Genomic DNA, 17,368 nt, shown 5'->3' with positions numbered 1-17,368 from the left:
CATTGTTTCCCTGTGATCCTAAAAAGGAAGTCAAGCAATCTAAACAAAACTGCATCCACACAACGCTTTCCCCTCTTCCCCAGCTATGTCATCAAGCAAAACAGTGAATTATTCCCCCTCACCCCCAAAAGGGTTCTGGTCTTTAATTCCAATGTGTGTGTGTGTGTGTGTGTGTGTGTGTGTCCCCACATAGACAAGCAATTCTCAGACATCAGCTGGGTGTCAACTCAACTCAATTCTGACTCTACCTACAGCAGATCCTACAAGACTGCCCCCTGCCCAATCCCTACTTCAGATGCCAGAACCAAGCCTGGGTTGTCACCAGTGCTTCTGATCAACTGGCTCTAAATTGTGGGTTCCAACAACTCCCTCATCAGGTTTGTTTAATTTCCTAGAGTGACTCACAGAACTCAGAGAAACATTTTACTTACTAGGTCACCAATTAATTATGAAGGGTTATAACTCAGGAACAGCCGATGGAAGAGCTGTACAGGGCAAGGCATGGGGAAGGGGTGCAGAATTGCCCTGCCCTCCCCAGGTGTGCCACCTTCAACCAACCTGGAAGCTCTCTGAACCCTGTCCTTTTGGCTTTTTATGGAGGCTTCCTTACTTAGGCACTACTGATTAACTCAATTGTTAGGGGAACCACTGACCGAAATTGTCCGCCCTGGCCAGGCCGATGGTAAGCATTTGCCTGAGATATCTTACAACAGGAGGTCCTGGTAAGGAATGCGGACCTAAGAAGCTACCACCAACAGGAAGAATTCAATAAAGAAGAGAGGAGAATCCAGTCCATATGTCCCACCAACCTCTTAGAATCCTTCTCACTGGAATCCGTCTTGGCTGAGTGATGGACACGCACCAGGAAGGGCCCTGAGTCAGACCAACTCTGGGCCAAGCAAGGTGACCGGCCAGAGACAACCCAGAAACGAACCCCATCACCATAAAACCCGAGGCTGCGAGCCACGTGACAGAGCACTTCTCCTGGGTTCCCTTACCTGCTGCTGTCCTCTCGAGCGCCCCTTCCCAATCAAGTCTCTTGCTTTGTCAGCCCGTGTGTCTCCTGGGACAATTCGTTTCCGAGTGTTAGACAAGAGCCCACTCGCAGGCCCTGGAAGGGGTCCCCCTTCCTGCAACACAAGAATCGTTGGTGATTGAACTCAATCTCCAGCCCCTGTCCACTCCCTGGAGGTCACATTGGTTGAGACTGAAAGTTCCAACCCTCCAATCACTCGCCCGGCTCCACAGGCACCAGCCCCTATCCCTGGGTAATTTCCAAAAGTCACCTAATTAACATAACAAAAGACACCTTGATGGCTGTGTGCCAGAAACAGGGATGAAGGCCAAATATATATATTTCTTATTAGAAATCACAATATAATACTCCTTGACTCATCATTGATTTCAATTTTCATAACTTCTTAAAAGTTTCTGGTTGTTAACTGTTCATGAGACCTCCAACTCTTTCATTCATTCATTCATTCATTCACTCACTCACTCATTCACTCATTCATTCATTCAATACTGTGTGCCAGTCACTGATGAACAAGACACACAAAATCTCAACTTAGATCTTAGGGAGAGGGAGACACACATTAAACTAATAATAACCAAATAAACATTTAAATTTGGATTTTTCATAAATATTGTAAGAAAGAAGTACATCTTCCAGTCTGGAGGATGTAGCCGTCTGGTCTCAGTGCCTGGATGGAGAGCAGTGCCATTTTCTGAGATGGGAAACTCAGGAGGAGGGTCAAGTGTGGGTGTGACTTCTGGGGGGCAAATAAAACTCAAAGGCCTATGAAGCTTACTATGTACTGAGCACCGGTCTAAGCAGGTTACAGCCATTCACTCACATAATCATCCCAGCAGCCTCTGAAGGAAGGATCATCGTTATCCCCATTTTACAGATGCAGACCCAAGGCAGAGAGGGTTACGTGAGTTTCCCAAGGTCACACAACTAGGGAATGGCAGAGCCAGGATTTTAAACCCAGACTGGCTGGCCCCAGAATCCGTACACTTTACCATGTCATGTAATGCAGACTCTCATCAAACTTGACTTAGACACCTTCAGTTGAAGATTCTGGCAGGACAGCTGAGTGACAATTTGATGAACAATTTCTTTATAATTTAAACCAGTCTGAGTTGGGGGATTTCTGTTATTGCTGGGACAAGCATCCTAACATACAGACTTGAATGGCTGTCTGAAATTGTAAGATTCAGGAGAGAAGCGTTGAGCTGGACATTCCATCTGGTGACACCTTCAAGGTCTACTTCTGGCAGTGCATTCTGGGCTATGCCCTCCCCTCAGGGGTCTCTAATCCTGATAGGATTTGCATGGACTATAGTGTCTTCTGGGAGACAAAGACACATAAGGGATGATTCTTCTTTTTAAAATTAAATCCAAAGAGAGCGTCTGCCTGCCATGTGGAGAACACTATCCATTCACAAATTCTGCGTTCCTGTCCCCACCTGTATAGATACATAAGCCTTAAGATCCTCTGAAATGATATTGTTGTGTGTAAGCTAAGTTGGATGTGGTGATGGCTGTGAAAGCTGGCAAGTCTGAACAGCAGGAAAAGCAAGTGGAGTGGAAACAGCTCTCTGAACAGCAGAGGCAGGATGCTCAGGCTGCCTGTCTTGGGTATCTTGCATCCCACTTGTCTTGTTGCAAATATTGTGCCTCTACCTTGTTCGAGATTGACTAAGACTGATTAAAACCCTTTAAATGGCTCTTGTTGACAAGATTTGCTAAAGAACATTTTAATGACTAAACAAAATTATGGTGCAATTTCACTTGATTAAAGACGAAACCCAAGCCTGTGCAATTTCCAGTATAATGTTAAGACAGCAACGGAAAAACATCTTTAAAGAGTTCAGAACCTGGATTCTGCTGGAGAGGAGCATGACGGGGGTGTGGTGGCGTTGTGTGTGGATTTGCTTCTCTTTACCAAGGCCTCCTGCGTGGTTTTCGTTTCCTTTGTCCTGCTGGCTTTGCATGTTCGCGATTGTCTAGATTGCTTGAAGGTGACCAAGAAAAAAACAGATGTTATTTGCAAGTAGTGTTCTATTTCTAGATGTTCTCTGGACTTCACTCAGTGCCAGACTTGTCACGTGTGTTTGTCACTTTCCTGTTGAAATTCCCTGCATGGCTCCAGCCTGAAACTTCCTCCTCATATTGTTACTGAATCAAGTGCAACTGCTTGCTGCTCAAAAATCAATACTTGAGAGAGACAAAGGTAGAACAGAAAGTTGCTATTAATCAGAATGACGACGATCTGGGGAGACGGTGGACTCAGTGTCCCCCAAAAGCCATCCCTGAAGAGTCCGCTCAGCCACAAAAGTTTTTAAAGGGAAAAAGGAAAGTGATCTCAGTTAGTCATTGGGATGGGGGTTCAGAGGCCTCACCTTCATTGCCGTCCCCCACTGTGTGCAGGCTTGTGTAAAGGCCTGTTGACTTCTTGTGATTTTTCTTTAGGTGTTACCTCGTTCACACAGTTTGTTTGCAAGATTACTGAAAAGGGAAGCTAGGGGAGAGATCCAATCCTCTGTTCATTACTTATTCTTCATTTCTACTTCTTTGATCTATGGAAAGAACCAATAGATTAGTCAAGGCATTGTGAGGTCAGAAGATTTGAAAGGTGTGCTAGGGCCAGAGATAAATAGAGCATGCGGGCTCCCGATTTAAGGTTAGTGACAAGACGAAGGGGCCACCTGCACAGAACTCTTTGCTGCCAAAAGCTGCTTGTGATATCACCAACACAACCTGTTGAGAAGACAAAGTGAGTTTATTGCTTATGGCTGTAAGGAAGACTCCACCTTGCAAAGCGATGGCAGTGTGTCTGCAGGGAAGGGAGGGTCAGAACTGAGTGGGAACTGGAGGTTTGATTTAAGACGGGGTCTTTCAAAGTGGGCGCTTATTTGGGATAGGTAAGGCTCACGATGCAGCAGTTCAGGCTTGGTGGACACACGGAGGTGTGGATTTTGAGGCAAGGGATGAAAAATCTTGAGTATAAACTGTCCACGTTTTTCACTGAAGAGGTGACGAGTCTTTTTCTCAAGTTCTTGTAATGAACGTCAGATCCTTTGCCTGATCAGGAGACTCCCCCCCAAAAGAGAGACACGCTAATGAAGTCAGAGGAGTGACAGAATCATGTTCATATATGAATAGATACGATGCAGTTTTGGTTCTCAGAGTCCAGTCTGGGGGTAGACGATGTCGGTTCTCGCTTCTCATGGTTAAAGTTCAGGATGCTTAACGTGGTCTCAGGTCCCGTGTGACCTACCCTTTGCTTACCTTTTCGGTCTCCATCACGTCTCACACTTAGCTTGTAATCTGCAGTTCAGCTCCACTGGCTTGCTATTAGTTCCTTGTTCTTCCCCACCTCAGGGTCTTTGCACATACTGTATTATCTGCCTGGAATGCCCCTCTCCCTTCTTTGTTTAGTCAGCTCCTTGTAGGGCTCAAACGTCACCTCTTCAGGGAAGCTCTGCCGATTCCCAGTCCAAGTTGTGTTCCCCCTCCCCGCATCTCCAACTCCTTTGACACTCCCTACATTTTGGAAGTCAAAAATGCATTTAGGGCTTCCCTGGTGGCGCAGTGGTTGAGCGTCCGCCTGCCGATGCACGGGACACGGGTTCGTGCCCCTGTCTGGGAAGATCCCACATGCTGCAGAACAGCTAGGCCCGTGAGCCATGGCCGCTGAGCCTGCGTGTCCGGAGCCTGTGCTCCTCAACGGGAGAGGCCGTAACACTGAGAGGCCCGCGTACCACAAAAAATAAAAATAAATAAAATAAAGCATTTAATACACCTAACCTACTGAACATCACAGCTGAGCCTAGGCTACCTGAAACGTAAGAACACTTACTACGTTCACCTACAGTTGGGCAAAATCTAACACAAAGCTTACTTTATAATGAAGTGTTGAATGTCTCACATAATTTATTGAATACTGTACTGAAAGCAAAAAACAGAATGGTTGTCTGGGTGCAGAATGGTTTTAAGCATGGGTTGTTCACCCTTGGGATCTCGGGACTGACTGGGAGCTGCATCCACAGCTCAGCTTCATAAGAGAGGCTTGATGGTACCATATGTTGCTGGCCTGGGAAAAGATCAGAATTCAAAATTCGAAGTAGTTTCTACTGAAGGTGTACCATCACTTTCACACCATCATAGAACTGAAAAATTCTAAGTCGAAGCTTCATAACTTGGGGACCAGCTGTACAGAGGGGGAGTTGGTGGGGGTCAGGAGTACAGGAGATGGGGCTAGAGGGGTTACCAGAGGCCAGGACAGAAAGAGGACGGGTAGAATCCCGTGTCGCCAACTCATCTGAACTTTTCACAGAGAGACCAGAAATCAGGATTTAAAGTAATATTCCTTGATTTTAAAGGTAGTTCAGTAATTTGAAAAAATAATTAAATACGGCACAGCTAAAACCAGTGGGTGACTCCTGGAAGTGATTTTGCCTCCCAGCGGATGTTGGCAATGTCTCGAGACGTTTGTGGTTTCACATCTGGGGAGAGGGGTACTCTGGGCGTCTAGTAGACAGAAGCCAAGGATGCTGCTAAAATCCTGCAGTGCATGGGCTAGTTCCCAACAACAGAGCATCATTAAGCCCCAAATGTCAGTGATGCCCAGGGTGGGAAACCCTGCACTAAAGAGAACGTGCCCACAAGTGGAGTCTGTTGATGTGGTCAGCAAATTTCTCAAAAGGAGCAGTTGGGCCAGAAGCTCAAGGACGGCTCTTCTCTCCAGGCCTCCCCAGATGCCTACCCATTTCCTTTATGCTTCAGCAGAAGTGATTTTCCACCACGTGCCTAACACTCCTCATTAAGTAATCACCACCCACAGCCCCTCATTCCCACGTCTGTAACCACCCAGGTACAAAAGTTGCCTTGTTCACAAGAGGCAGATGATCAGCCAATTACAAGGCCATTAGACTAAACTCGGGCGCCTTCCTTATCTCATCTTCTTGAGCCGCACACCTCAGCTTGGTAGGTTTGTGCCTATTCAGCCCTTTGGTCCAGCGACTGACCAGCCTGGTTCTCTAATTCTTGATGGTAGAGCACAGTTTCCGGTCCTAAGCCTAAGTAGTTCCATTGATACTTTTTAAGCAGCAGCAGCAGCAGCAGCAGCAGCAAAATCCACTTTTTTTTTTTTGCAGTACGCGGGTCTCTCACCGTTGTGGCCTCTCCCGTTGCAGAGCACAGGCTCCGGACGCGCAGGCTCAGCGGCCATGGCTCACGGGCCCAGCCGCTCCGCGGCATGTGGGATCTTCCCGGACCGGGGCACAAACACATGTCCCCTGCGTCGGCCGGGGACTGCGCCGCCAGGGAAGCCCCAAATCCACTCTTTTGCGTACTGTATTCATAGCTGATTATATGAAACACATTTCAATAGTCTTTGCCTCATTAAAATGAGAGGAAAGACAAGTAATTTTGGATAGACCTTTGTTGTTATGCCAGAGTATGTCTAAAGCAACCGTTTTGGGGTAGACGAACTAGTAGTTGCAAACTGAAAGATGCTCAGGCAGGTATGGGAAGGCAGGAAGCGGGTCATAAAACTACAGACTGGTAGAACTGGAGGGGCTCACCCAGCTAGAAGGGACATCTGTCCCTCATGTCCGACCAATGCTGCAGAGTGGCAGTTGGGTCCAATGTGGCAAGATCTTTTGACATTTCAATAGAACTGGAAATCTGAATTTTTGAATAAACTTATTTGTTTTAATAAACCCTGTAGGATTTCTCTGAAAGCATTCATGTTGCCTAGATGTGGCTTGTGAATTATCAGATAGTGATAGCTATTTAGATTCTTAGGAGCTGTTTGCTTTCTGCATATAAGAGTAAATCCATCCAGAAAGTTAAACAAAATGGACCAGGTTAAGAAGGAAGGGGTGGTAGTTTCCAGACTTGGAAGAAGAAATGGTTTTCCTACCCCTAAAGCGAATCCTCATCAACCTCATCAGCATCATAATGGTCACGTGTGTGCTGGGCATCTTATCAGGGTGACCTCATTTGTTTTCTACAGCACCCTGGGAAATATTCCCTCAGTTTTGCAGATGAGAAGCCCAAGTCTCAGAGAGGTAACCGCTCATGATCACACGATAATAATAACTGCCCACCTGACAGTATTTGAGCCTGGGTCTATGTGAGCTTTTTATCCATTGCCCACTATTGACCATAGATGTGGTTTGGAATTGGGGATGAGTGTTTCAGAGCTTCAGAATGGCACTTTTTATAGTTTTTGACCATATCCATGCAGGTAGAATGGAACAAAGTCAATTGGATGATCAAATAAGAATTCTAGATTCCTGAAATGCAAGATGACAGCAGAGACAAAGTTGACCAATTCATCATTTTCCTGAGCAGTTCTCCACCCTTCACTGGAGGGAGTTGGTGTATAAATACCCCAGTTCCTTCACCACTCTTAGGTGCCTGTTCTACATTGTCACCTAGGGTTCCCCAGTAGGATTGGGCCCTGGTTGCCCATGGGAGTAACTTGCTTGGTACCCTATATTGGCTTCTTTCCCTTCCCAATATCACTATTTCATCTCTCAAATCAGCTATGCATGTATGGCTCCTTGTCTCAGGATCTGCTTCTGGGAGCACCCAAACTAAGACACAAGGGCACCTCAAATTCTTTTGTTTCTGTGAAACTCAGATTATATTTCCTTCTGTTGGAACTAGGCATGTCACCAAGCTTTGGCCATCTGTATTTATTGTACTGTCTTATGTCATCATAGGGCAGATGATAACAGAATTTAGCAGTAGTTTTAACTCAAACTTATTAGTAGAACAATCAAAAAATGGGAGAGGAGAGAAGATATAAATCAAAGGGATTTGGCCACAAAGAAGATACTTGATTGCTGTGATCTCTGCCATGTTTCCATTGGTTTAAATATGATTGATTGTCTACTATGCTGCATTGCCAGTGATAAGGGGCCTTTTTCTTTCATCTTTCTGTTTAATTTTCTTTCTAATGACTTTAAAGGAAGAACTCTGGCACTGAAAATTACTTTGGATTGTAACAAGAGAAATGCAGAACTCTTTTTCTATTCCTCTTAATGGTCATTTAGGGACACAGTGTAATTGAATTAAGACACTTCCAAGAGGTGAATTATAGGATAATAATTCAGACCTTTCTGTTTAATAGGAGCTGGCCTGTGGCCTTGTGCCCTCTAGATCTGAAGGGGTAAATTACTGCTCCATAACTCACGGGGTCCCATTTAAAGAGACCCTGGTTAAAGAGAATTAACATCAAGAACCAAATCTGGCAAATGCAACCCAAGATCTAAGAGTGAGGAATGAGAGGAACACAGAAATGAATTTGGAGACATGACTCCTCTCTTCAAAGAAGTCAGACATCAGACCTTCAGTAAAAACAAATGGCCTCTCAGCCCAGCAGAACTCTGGGTATTTTTCACCAAAGCCCTGGCACACATGTGTGGAAGTCTTGAGCACCCCACCTTTTCAGAAGTGATAAAATAACTAACTGGGCTTTAAACCTAGCCAGGGCACAGGCCAGGTGTTCAGCAGTTACCTGCATCCTGACGGCAGAATGGACAGAGACATCTTAGGGTACCCTGATGTTTTTCTTCCTGGTTTCCCCACAAGCATTTCTCTCACTGTTGCCTGAAATTTCACCATTCACAATTCATTTGTTTGGGTTAAACATTCATATATATTTTCTCTTTAAAAAAAAATAATTTAATTAATTAATTAATTATTTTTGGTTACATTGGGTCTTTGTTGCTGTGCATGGGCTTTCTCTAGTTGTGGCGAGCGGGGGCTACTCTTTTTTTTTTTTTTTTTTTTTTTTTGTGGTACGCGGGCCTCTCACTGTTGTGGCCTCTCCCATTGCGGAGCACAGGCTCCGGACGCACAGGCTCAGCAGCCATGGCTCACGGGCCCAGCCACTCTGCGGCATGTGGGATCTTCCCGGACCAGGGCACAAACCCGTGTCCCCTGCATCGGCAGGCGGACTCTCAACCACTGAGCCACCAGGGAAGCCCAGGGGGCTACTCTTAGTTGCGGTGCACAGGCTTCTCATTGCAGTGGCTTCTCTTGTTGTGGAGCACGGGATCTAGGTGCGCGGGCTTCAGTGCTTGTGGTGCGTGGACTCTAGTGCAGGCTCAGTGGTTGTGGTGCACGGGCTTAGTTGCTCTGTGGCATGTGGTATCTTCCCGGACCAGGGCTTGAACCCATGTCCCCTGAATTGGCAGGCAGGTTCTTAACCACTGCGCCACCAGGGAAGCCCTCTATTTTCTCTTTTGAAAAAGCAGTCGACATTGTTCATAAATAAATGTGTGGCACTTAACTCACAGACAGATATGAGTTCATATCTAAGCTCCACAATTTACAATCTGTCAAATCTTGGGGGAATTGCTTACCCTCTCTGTGTTTCAAGTTTCTCATCTGTAAAATGAGGATTATAATAATACCACCTTCTTAGGGATGTCAGGAAGATTAGATAAAAGAATGAACATAATAATACTTAGCAAAATGTCTGACATAGACATTTTGATAAAGAATAAACATTATTGGAAAATATCCTTAGAGGGCAGTGTGCATGCCAAGAATCACTTAACTGACTGCATTCTTCTTTAAAATTCTAGAATACGATTGTTGTTCCATGTAAGAAAAAAAAGGATCACTAATTCAGTAAAGTTCATAGATATCTCTTTCTGATGTGGCACTAATGGGTAGTTAGCCACCACCTCTGAGGTAAATCTAACTTTTGGAAATTTCTAGAAACCTAGAAGAAACCACCTCAACTCCAAAGTTTCCATCCAGTTTAGGTGGCCAGTAGCAGACGACAGAACCTGCCCCATTTTCACTTCCTCTGAGATCTCTTGCCTATCATTGGCCAACCTTCTGCTATCTGTCCCAAACTTTCACCTAAAGATAGAAAGTAAAAGCTTAAAATTCACTACAGTTCATTAAAATGAAAATAAAATTTATTTTGCATCAAAATGAAAAAATTATGACTCATTTATTATTAGCATATAAATGGCATTTTTAAATGTCACTCTGCCTCAAAATCACTTACATTTTCAGTGATCACAGCACACAAAATTAATTTTTGATAGCCTTTTGTGATTTGGCTGAAAATTCCTATTTCTTTTTGTGCTTTAAACAGCAAACTGTATCCACTGCTATTCATAGCAAGTTTTAGATAATGAAGCAATTAAAAATACATGGATTTAAGATCTTATCTCATTTTTTCCTTTGGCCTATTTCTGCTTCATTATTCATGAAGGGATATGTTTAATTCAGAGTTAGTAATTGCAGATATATCTAGTATAAATTGTGCCTCATATTCTTTACCCATTTCAATTTATTTTAGCAAATAGACCTTTATTTGAAAAAAAGTAGTTGAGAGCAGGGAGAGTCGGATAAAAATGCAGAAATCTGTATGTGTGTGTGTATGTGTTGATTGGCATGCCCAAACAAGATTTCAAAATAATTACATTTCCTAAGCATTTACCAAGAGCCAGGCACTGTGCTGAACAATTACATATAGCATTTCATTCAATCCTAAGAGTAATCTTATTAGGGAGGTAAGGTTAGTGCTTCCATTTCTTACATATAGAGACTGAGGCTCAGAGAGGTTGTGAAATTGACTGGAAGCCACACAGTTAGAAATGACAGAGAACCAGGATTGGGACCTGGTTTATCTGCCTCCAGAGCCTGTGTGTCCAACCATCCATTACACTGTTTCCTGTGTCCTAGGACTACGTGCTTCTGAAACTCAGAGAGGTTAGTCAAAGGCTTGAAATCACCCTCATGCTGCACCTAGTAGCATCCCAAGTTCATAAAGTTGACACCAAATATTTGGAGAATCATATCATCTTAATTTGGTTTGTTCTTAGGGATGCACCCAGTGGTTTAAACCTGATTTTCAAACTGGTTTGTAACATCTACATTTAATATTAGATAGATTGGTGGGTGAAATGCAGAAGGATTTCTCATGATTGGGCTTTTTCAAAGAGTATGTTTCCTTGGCACATGTAAAATGTTATTTGGGGTGGAAGAAAGCTTGCTTTATGAAAATCCTACTTATGCCACAGAGAGGCAGAATTAAGGGCTGCAAATGACCACGTCTAGCAATTCTTTAGAGTGCACGTTTCTCAGCTGCAGAGAGGATTGTGTCCAAAAAATAGGTAGGATTCACTCTGCGTGCCAATTGCTCTACTGCCAGAAAGCCATGCCATCTGGATGTGTCATCCTAATATACTCCCTCTGTCATCATGTGTAAGCGTTATAACATAATCTCTGGGTCCCAGGCTTGGCTAGTCACTGCCAAGCTTGGGAAGGTGACCATAAACTGTCTGAGTCTCAGTTTCCTGAATGGAAAGGGAAAATATTTTTTTTTTTTTTTTTTTTTTGTGGTACACGGGCCTCTCACTGTTGCGGCCTCTCCCTTTGCGGAGCACAGGCTCCGGATGCACAGGCTCAGTGGCCATGGCTCACGGGCCCAGCCGCTCCACAGCATGTGGGATCCTCCCAGACCGGGGCACGAACCCGTGTCCCCTGCATCAGCAGGCGGACTCTCAACCACTGCGCCACCAGGGAAGCCCAGGGAAAATAATTATTAAAATGAGGATAAATATGGCTGAGGATTGAAAAAGAGAATGCCTAGCAGAAAATCTGGCCAATGGCAAACTCTTAATAAGGTTAGTGTTAAATAAGTGAAAACATCTATACCATCAGCAGAGAGCTACTTGTATTTTGTTCTATTTCTTTTCCTTTTTTTTTTTTTTCTGGAGAAAAATGACGGGGACTCACTTTCCAAGAAATTACACTATGTTCAATGCCTTCCCATCAAGAGCAGGCAATGTTCCGTATCCGGCCATTGGTAAGTATCAAATGGGCTCATGTCAGACAAAGAATGGCTTTTAATCTCCCTTTATTTGCCATGTCACCTGTCAGTGACCTCGACTGTTGTCGGCTGCCTCCTGTTCTGCAGTTTACTGATAACTGTGTTTACGGCTTTTGAAGTCATGTCTGCTGAAAAGCACATCTGGTTCACCGCCGCCTCAACAGACACACAATGAAATATAAAGGCTAATTCTGCAGTGTACACAATCCGTGTCTGTTTTCCCAGAGGATTCCAGATGGAGGGAACTCAGCAGAGGCAGTTCACTGAGGGCAGGCGATTCTGGGCGAGGACAAGAGGACAGGATGGGACTTGAAATGCTTAGTGAACTGACAGGGGTACCTTGATCTCAGACACAGGGACGGGAGGGGGTGCTCTCACCCCAGGGAGGGCTGTGATGTTTTGCAAAAGTTCTCCTTCCCTGTTAGTCTACCAGCCACACTTTGTGCAGAGCGGGTCAAGATTTCTCAAATGAAGAAATATTTCCCAGCCTCGTTGTCTCACTTGCAAAACATAATACGAATATTGATGTCAGGAGGAAGTCTAGTGCTATAGGAGTGGCGGGAGAGGCGTTTTATACCTTATTAGGGTATGAATAATGGCATCTTTATTTAAAAGTCCAATAAAAATGTCAGCCACTGTTTATTGAACATCTGCTATATGCCAGATGCTAGTCTTAAGTACTTTCCTTGCCTGGACACAATTCTGTGAAGTAGCTGTAGGTGTTGTTGTGTCCATTTTACAGATGTGGAAATTAACACTCAAAGAGGTAAAGCAACTTGCCCAATGGCGGTCAGTCCTTAGCACTTGAGTTGCTTCATGTTTTTGATTGTTGGCCTGGCCTGTATCTCACTGATGTTGAATATATGCCTAGTAGTTTAATTGCCATGTCATAGGCTATACATATGTTCACTGCTAGACCATTTTCCAAAGTCATTATATCAATCCAAGCAGCAGAGCCAAATTTGAAAGTGAGTCTGACTGATTCCTGCTCTAATATTTTTAGATACAACAATAGATCCCATCAAAGTGCCAGGTGTAAATAATAGGGACTTTCCAGGAAAACTTTGCTCCTGGCAAGCAGAGAGTTTTTATTGTGGTGGCTGCTTTGTTTTGTAAACACTTTTATTAATATATAACCGTAACATACAATGTGGATAAATCTCAAGTGAAGAGCTCATTGAATTTTTACAAAGTGATTACTCCCCCGAGACCTGATCAAGGTATAGGACATTACTAACACACCCCACCAGCCTACCTCCAACTTGGTTCTTATTCAAGATGATCTTTATCACCCCTTTGCATTTCCATATACACGTTGGAGTCATTGTCCACAACAAAAAACCCCGCTGGAATTTTGAATGAGATTGTATTAAATTGAAGCGTTAATTGAGAATTTTATTAGATTGGTGTTTTTTCTATTCTTAGTACTAAGAAGGATTCACTGGTAAAGTTATTTGGGCCAGAAGTTGGTGTGTGTGTGTGTGTGTGTGTGTGTGTGTGTGTGTGTGTGTGTGTGTGTGTGTTGTGTATGTGGGCAGGAGGGATGGATAATAATTGCAGATACAATTTATTTATTAGCTATAGGAGTATTCAGATTTTCTGATGTTTCTTGTGCCAGTTTTGCTAAATTGTTTCTAAAGAAAAGTTCCCATCTCATCTAAATTTTCAAACCTATTGGCTTAAGACTCTTTTATAATATGTGAAGGAATTATTTTGTGTGATAGAAATGTTCTATGTCTTGATTATGACATGTCAAATGTTTACATGGGGGTATACACTTGTCAAGATTTATTTAACTGTACACTTAAGATGAGTACATTTTATTATTTCACCTGTAATTTTGGGGAAAAAAATTTAAAGTCCATTAAAATAAAGTATTGGCAGTAAAATAGTGGATATACTGCAAGAGAAGGTGTATATTGGTACAACCACTTGAGAAAACAATTTGGAAATAACATCAAAAAATTGAAAATGTACATATGTTATCACTTAGAAATTCCACCTATAGGTACATGCTTTAGGGAAATTCTCCTATACATGCTCCAAGAGATAGCACAACATTTATTGTAGCTCTGTTTGTAACAGAAAAAAAGTGAAAAAAATATTATCATTCAGAAGGTAAATGGTGGTGAAAGGCATAATAGACACTCTTAACTTTTCCCCTCTCCTGTCTCTTCCTCTTCTACCCCTTGCCTTTCTGTATTGGTTTCCTAGGGCTGTTGTAACAAAGCACCATAAACTAAGTAGCTTTAAACAACAGAAATCTATTCTCTCCTGGCTCTGGAGGCCAGCATTCCTATCATCATGGCCATGCTCTCTTGGTGGCTCTAGGGGAGAATCTGTTCCGTGCCTTCTTCCAGATTCTGGTGTTGCTGGCAACCCTTTACATTCCTTGGCTTGTAGACACATCATTCCAATGTCTGCTTCTGTCTTCATATGACATTCTCCCTGTGTGTTTGAGTCTGTGTCTCCCCTTTTTTTCCAAGGACACTAGTCATATTAGGACCCATACAAATTTAGTGGGACCTCATCTTAACTTGACCGCATTTGCAAAACCCCGTTTCCAAATAAGGTGACGTTAACAGATATTGGAAGTTAGGACTTCAGCATGTCTTTTGGGGGACACAGTTCAAACCACAACACCTTCCTCTCCTCCTTCTCATATTTCTTCTTTACCTCTTCTACCTTTCTGTTGGTTAGAATATGGATGTGATGGCAGGAGCTGGAACAGCCATCTTGGACCAAGAAGTAAGTTTCGGAATGGAATCCAAGCATGGAGGTGCTACAAGATAGAAAAAAGCTGGGCTCTTGAAATCTAAAGAAGCCACATCAGATCTGGACTATCCATCAAGACTTTTATATGCGAGAGAAATCTTCCATTTGTTTGGGGAGTTTCTTTTACTTGCAGCCTAACCTAATCTTAACACACATACACATTCATTTGTGTAATTTATTGGAGCATAAGTGGGAACATACCAAACACATGAACACAGCATGAGAGAGAGAACAGGGAATGCTGATTAGAGGGAACCTTGATTTCCTTTGTACTGTTTAATTTCTTTTATTAAAAGAAGATAAAGCAAATATAGCAAAAGTTTAATAGTTATGAATTGTAGAAGGGAGGGCACCATTGTCACAAGCCATGACAATGTTCATCTTTGAATTCTAAATTTTTAAAATGTACCCCCCGCAAATCCCCTCAAAAATTGAGAGGAGTCTATCCGCACCTTTTTCTCCAGTCATGTGGACTGACCTGGAATTCCCTGAACGCACTGGCTGTTTTCTTGCCTCTCTGAATGGACGCTTCCCCTCACTGCAATGTCCTTTTCACCTTCCTCACCTGGTTGATTCCTTCAGGGCATCTGAGGAACCATTTAGAAAACCAACAAAAGTTAAATTTCTACATATCAGATTCCAAAATAAAAAGCCCAGTGGTGATACATTTTTCCTAATTGGAATTTTTTTTTTTTTTTTTTTTTTTGGCTGCACCATATGGCCTGTGAGACTTTAGTTCCCCAACCAGGGACTGAACCTGGGCCCTTGGCAATGAGAGTGCGGAGGCCTAACCACTGGACCGCCAGGGAATTCCCTCATTTTTCATAGTTGCTCAAACTACGAAAGTAGTGCTTGCTTATTGTAAAAACAAATCGTAAGACCGGTAGGACAAAAGCACACAGAAGTAAAAAATTGAAACCTGGCCTTTATCATCTCCATAGTATCCCAGAGGCAAATCATTTGAGTAAAGATTTTTATATTTTAAAACCAAACTATAAAGCATTAGGATAAACAATAAGGGACTATTTAAAAGATAAAATGGTAAGGAAGGAATTTCTTATGTGGAACCGAAGGTGAAAACTTTAAATAACCAGACTAGTTTTTCTGTGAGGAAAATAGGTTAAAAAAATCCTTACATGAATGAAAAACTGAGAAAATATTTGTAATATGATAGACCAGACTGACATTATCCTTAATATGTAAAGAGATCTTTCAAATTAATATGAAAGGAAAACACAAATAGGCAATTTTGAAAGGCCAAAGTAAGTACAACTGATACATAAACATAAACAATAATAGGTACTGATGGAGAGAATGTGGGAAAAATTGGCACATTCATGCACTGCTGGTGACATTGAAAATTAAAAAAATCTTCTGGGAGAAAATCTGGCCACATGTATCCAAAGCCTTAAAAAGATAGGTGAGGGCTTGCCTGGTGGCGCAGTGGTTGAGAGTCTGCCTGCCAATGCAGGGGACGTGGGTTCGTGCCCCGGTCCGGGAGGATCCCACATTCCGCAGAGCGGCTGGGCCCGTGAGCCATGGCCGCTGAGCCTATGCGTCCGGAGCCTGTGCTCCGCAACGGGAGAGGCCACAGCAGTGAGAGGCCCGCGTACTGCAAAAAAAAAAAAAAAAAAAGAGAGAAGTGATTTTGACTCAATAATTTCACTGTGAGAAATTCATTCTGAGAAAATAAAGGAAGATGTGCAAAAATTAGCTACAAACATATTCATCACAAACTTGCTTATAGTAGCAGGGAAAATTGTAAATAACCTAAGTGTCCAAATTTAGAGTCTTCATTAAACCAATTATGGTACATTTACTTAATAGGATAGTATGAAATTATTAAAATGAATTCATGTTTTAGGAAGATGTTCACAATATAGTCAATGAAAAATGAGCAGATTTTAAAAATAGCATCTATTGCATGACCCAGCCTTTTAAAAAGGGTTTGCATGTATGGAAGGGAATACACCAATGTGTGTGTGTGTGTGTGTGTTGTGTGTGTGTGTGTGTGTGTGTGTGTGTGTGTGTGTGTGTGTGTGTGGTTTGTGCAGGTTACTTCAGAGTAGTGGGATTAGAGGTGATGTTCATTTTCTTTTCATTGATCTATATGTTTACAGGGAGGATAAAGTTAAAACAAGTCTCAGTTGAAGCATCCTGTCCTTAGGGAAGTACCCCTGCCCCCAGTCCTTGTAAAGCCCTCCCTGTGTGCTCTCACTGTGTATCTCACCAGACTAGTGGACTGAGCTGAGACCAGGGCACATTCTGTGGCTGTAATTTCCTGGGGGAAAAGAGGCAAGTCTTGCTCCATCATTTTTTAGTTCAAAAATTGTTTGGTGAATGGTGAGTTAAGAATATTCCATAATTTCATCTTTTAAGTAACTTTCATTTGCCAGGTTCTCACTGCTTCATTAATAATTTCTAAAATTGAAAATAATGTTATCCGATTAATTTTTTTCAAGCCTTGATTATACATATGGAGAAACTGGTGTTGAGAGACATAAAGAGACTTAAGCAGCACCACAGGGCAGGTAAGGGGCAGGCCAGGACTGGACCCAGACTCATTACTTTCCGTCTAGCCCATTCTACCACACCAGTGTGCTTAGTAGGACTCTTGATTCTCTCTCATTATCTGAAGACATCTAACCCACAGGGATTTTCGAAAGGGGATGAATGTTTCTGGGTTTGGCTGGACTGGGGCAGTGAGAAAG

Source organism: Kogia breviceps, chromosome 14 (genome assembly GCF_026419965.1).
Source record: "Kogia breviceps isolate mKogBre1 chromosome 14, mKogBre1 haplotype 1, whole genome shotgun sequence".
Lineage (NCBI taxonomy): Eukaryota > Metazoa > Chordata > Mammalia > Artiodactyla > Physeteridae > Kogia > Kogia breviceps.
The sequence above is the reverse complement of the archived record's forward strand: the minus strand, read 5'-3'. Positions refer to the sequence as shown.